Genomic DNA, 4806 nt, shown 5'->3' on the forward strand with positions numbered 1-4806 from the left:
CATTTTGGCTCAATGAATTTGTAAAATGTTTTGTGCTCAAGTGAGGCCAGATTTTTCAAAGATCTAATATCGTGGTTGCCCTTTTTTTTTAAAAAAAAACACATCACGCTCATTATCCTAGCATTAAGTCTGAGGCCCACAATACAGTGTCTTCTTTTTCTCCCTCACCGTTTAATTTTTCCCCACCTCTCAATTTCTCACCATATATATAAAAAAGCCCGAACTGTCCCTAAAAAAAGCCCAGACTGTTATCGTCTACCTAATCGGCCTCCCGGCTTTGTTAAAAAAAAAATCGGCCTCCCCACCGTGATCAGTGTGGGGCGACGCGGAGTTTGGCAAAAACTGTTTGGCAAATCTAAGTAAAAAGGATGGCAAGTCAAGTCAAATATTTGATGATTGCCAAAACTTAACAAAACCTCTTGTGCGCAAAGTTTCTTGTATACGGTGAAAAGTTTATTGTTTATCAATGGAAAGTTTCCTGCGCTAATAGAAAGTTTTATACTGGTGAAATGGAAAGTTTCCTGCGCTCTTTCTTGTCTGCGCTAATAGAAAGTTTTATACCGGTGAAACGTTTATTGTTTACCAATAGAAAGTTTCTGTGCACCAGTGCAAAGTTTCCTTCAAACAATGTCGGCCGGTCTGTGCCAGGAACAACGAGGGGACGACGGGCAGAAGTTTCACTTGCCGCCCGGGAAAGGGAAAGAAGAAGAGGGATCACGCGTTGGCAAGCGAGTCCGGCAGCCGCTCATAAATTTGCCAAGCGTGTTAATTTGCTTTGCCAAACACGGTTGGAGATGCATTTTTGCTCATTTTGCCATTTTTTTTTGCCAACGAGATGCTCTAACTCCACAGTGCTCCCGCGCTCGGCACTCAAAAAAAAACTCGTCCTTTTGTCACAAACAGAGAGTTCTAGAAACCGGCCCTCCCCACCTCCCACAACCCGGCCCGGCTCGGCGCTCCCCTTACCAGCCGCCGCCTCCGCTGCCACCCCCGCCCATCGCGCGACCGTCCGTCGTCTCTCAACGGATCCGGCGAGGACGCGTCTCCTCCGGCCGCTTGGACGTACGGGGAGCTCGCGGAGTCTCCACTCCCGGCTAGCTTCGCGGCTCCTCCCCTCTGGATAGGAGAACTTCACATCTCCGCGAAGCGGCGAGCCCCGGCCTCTCCACGCCTGCCCCGGCCTGCGACCTCGCGAACAGCCATCCGCGCGCCCGCCTCTGCAGCTCGCCGTCGCCCTCCACGAACCGACATCCGCCCACGCCGCCCACTTCTGGATCTCACACTCGCCCTCTGTGGAACCGCTGTCCGCCCTCGCCCGCAGCAGTACACGAGCATCAGGGACGAGGAAACTGCCTTGTTCTTTGCCTGCTCCGACATCGCCGTTGTCGCCACGACGCAGAACACCGAGCGGCTCCAAAGTACGCAGCATCGGCATCTCCCTGTTTTACCAAGTAGTACCACTGTTTTTACAACTAAGTTACTCAATTTGCTCGCTATTTGCAGCAATCTACGGCAACGAACAAAAGGCGGTGGTTATTGGTGTTAGTGGTGGCTGTTGCCTACGCACAGAGAGCCCTTTCTGAATGGTATGCTTTTGCTTTGTGATATACGTGACTAGCTAGGTACTCTTACATGACCGATCGAGTTGTATCATGGTCCCTAAAAACCTTACTAAAATTTATTTTGTAGGATTTTGATAACGGGCGCGCACCATCATCTGCCGACGTAGAATCTAATTACAATGCATCAGATGAGGGAGGGAGTAGTGATGCTAATGCAGAGGGCCAATATGGACATGATACTGCAGGGGAGCAAGAGAGTGAGGTGCAGGCATCTCAACCTCCAGGTTGCCGCCGGAGAAACAGGAAACCGGCACAGTGGCCAACCGACAAGATAGTCGTCAGAGAGATCACAGAGAATGGGATGCCCACTGAGCTGAGGGCCGAGAGGAGGATGAAGAGGCTTGCTGGTTTGATTGCTAGACAAAGGTTGCCCTTGACCTTGCTTTCATTTGATGCCCTAACTGAAACACAAAGGGAGAAATTATTTCAGGATTATGTCCAACCTTGGTTGGAGTTTGAAGAACCATTGCAGGCTAAGGCGAGTAACATGCTGATGAGGATGGTAAACAAATCTTGGAGAACCCACAAAAGCGACCTAGTACGCAATTTTGTCAATACAGGGTTGGATCCCTTGAAGAAGCACCCATACATTCAGCTTGAAGATTGGGAAACATTTGTGAGCCTACAGGAGACCGATGAAGCAAAAGAAAGAAGTGAGTTTTACAAGAAGCTTCGGGCGAAGAACAAGAATGACCACTGCCTGGGGACAGGAGGATATGCTACAGCACTTCGAAAGTGGAGGAAAGAGGATTTGGAATTAGCCGCCAAAGGCCTCAGTAATCCTTGGCACAAATGTCCTGAGGGTCGCCCTAGGAATTATCTGCGTGCACATGGTAAGTTGGTTATGACGCCTGAAGGTTTCCCTAAGATTCAATGGTTGTCTAAGTCAGCTGAAGCGGTCTCTCAGCAAGTTGTAGAGAAACAAGCAGAACTTGAGTCTTTAGGGCTCACAAACAAGTTGGTCAGGGATAAAGATGTGCTCTCACAGGTCTTGGGCAAAGAACAGACAGGGCGCATGCGCGGTGTTTCTAGTTATTTTGGTTGGAAGTTTTGGCTGAATTACGAGGACATGTATAGGAAGAGAAGCGTTCAGATGTGGATACGGATGCCATTAAAGAAGAAATTCGCGGGGAGGTACTTAGAGATGTCATTGCCATGCTACGTGCACAAGGAGTTAATTTGCCTGACCTGCCCTCCAACACTAATTTGCCTGACCTGCCCTCCAACACTAATTTGCCTGACCTGCCCTCCAACACTAATTTGCCTGACCTGCCCTCCAACACCCTTCCCTCTATGGGTGCTAAGGACAACAGCTTTGCCTCAGGCGCTGATGCGGTCTGCAACAATGTACAGTTGGACGGACCTGGTGGAAATGGCAATTCATATCCAAATCCTGTGGATCTTCTCACAGAGCCAACATATTGTACACTTGTAAGCAACTCTGGAGGTTATCCGGTGGAGGTAGCAAAGGGTCAAGTATTCCCAAACCGAACTGTGTTACATTCAGTTCCTATACAGGATGGATATGTTGTTGTATTAGTTGATTTTGTACATCCGGGCCATGAGAGCTTTGTGTTGACTCCGCCACCAAATGATGAGATAACAACTCTTGGAGAAGCTTTGTTCACCTGGATCCAGTGGAGTAAGAGTGGCATTGTGATATCACCGAAGGAGGCCCCTAGTAAAAGCTCTTTAGAACCTACACGGCCTGGGAGGTCAGCCAAAGTCACTCTAAAGGACTTGGCATGCAAAGTTTCATCCTCACACGACGAGAAATATGAGAGTGCCCCTATTGTAGGAAAATGTGCTTCCAAGGAGCTTGCAGAAGGAAAGAAAAAAACTAACAATTCCACACATGGTCCAGCTGTATCTGTCGCATCCTCTAGAGCACACATGAGTAAAAATACCAAACGGGACCAGCAGGTGGGTGGCAAGCAGCAGCAGCAGGCGGAACCGACCAAATCGTCTAGGAGTACGCCTGAGGATTCCTTATTGATACGTCCCAACTCCAAGTTCAATTTTGGACAGCCAATGCTATCAGAAGAAGAAATTTTGCAGGCAGGTCCTAAGTGTGCTGAACTTCATATCTACTACATGAATGCATGTGCAATGGGGAGAAACATCGGGATAATAGGTAGGGTGAAGAGCCATTTTTTCTTGCTTGACGGCCAATATGTGCCTCTCACTGTGGGATTTGAAGATGTGTTTGACCTCCTCACGTTCGATTCATTGGATGTAGCAATTCTTCGCGTGATAACATTGTGCGTACAATTTCTTCTCTTTTAGACATGTTCATTTTTGTAGCTAGGAATGCTCTTCATGTGTTAGCATTGCTTGCTAAATTGATTTTCTATGCTTCTTTATTCCTAGATACCTCATTGCGGTAGCTACAAAGAAATCTCTGCCAGTTGCGCTTCTTGATCCAGAGCCATTGAGAATTGATACCCTGAGAAGAAATAGGGATTACAGTGTGGCGTATCTGGAAAGATGCCTAATGGAATATAACCAAAAAAAATATGTGGGGTTTGCATATAACTCTGGTAATCACTGGATTGATGTCGTCATCGTTCCTAGCTGGCACAAGGTGTTGTACCTTGACTCCAATAGAGGCGGGAAGACAAATTTGAGTCCGTTGGTCTCTGTGATAGATGAGTGAGTACTTTCTAACCTATTATTGCCCCTTTCTTATAAATATGTTATTGAGTCCAACTAATGTTGTAACAACTCTTGTATGTGAAGGGCCTATGCCAACTATCAGGCCAAGACAAGGAAGACAGAATTCAAGTTGACTCATGTCCCCAAATTTCCAGTTAGTAGTGCTTCACTTCTAGTTGTTAATTAGTGTTTTATTTATATTAGTAACCATGTTTGATCATATGATCGCAGTGCCTACAACAAGGTATGGACAACACTTGTGGGTTCTATGCGGCCCACCACTTGCTGTGTATGCTGTCGTTTACAAAGGCGGTTGACTCTAAGGTACGCGAGATCTATTTACTTATTAGTTGTTGTGATTAGTTGAATGTGATGCTTCTCTAATGGTTGAAACCCCAAGGTTCAGCATCTTGTCTTGTGAGTCGAATATATGACACCATTGTGCGACCTCTCAAATCATGGCGTCCAACCTTGGCTTAATGGCATCGTTATCACCATCAAGGACTGCACTTGCCACTTGCAGTGTCTC

The sequence above is a fragment of the Sorghum bicolor genome, chromosome 5 (assembly GCF_000003195.3).
Source record: "Sorghum bicolor cultivar BTx623 chromosome 5, Sorghum_bicolor_NCBIv3, whole genome shotgun sequence".
Lineage (NCBI taxonomy): Eukaryota > Viridiplantae > Streptophyta > Magnoliopsida > Poales > Poaceae > Sorghum > Sorghum bicolor.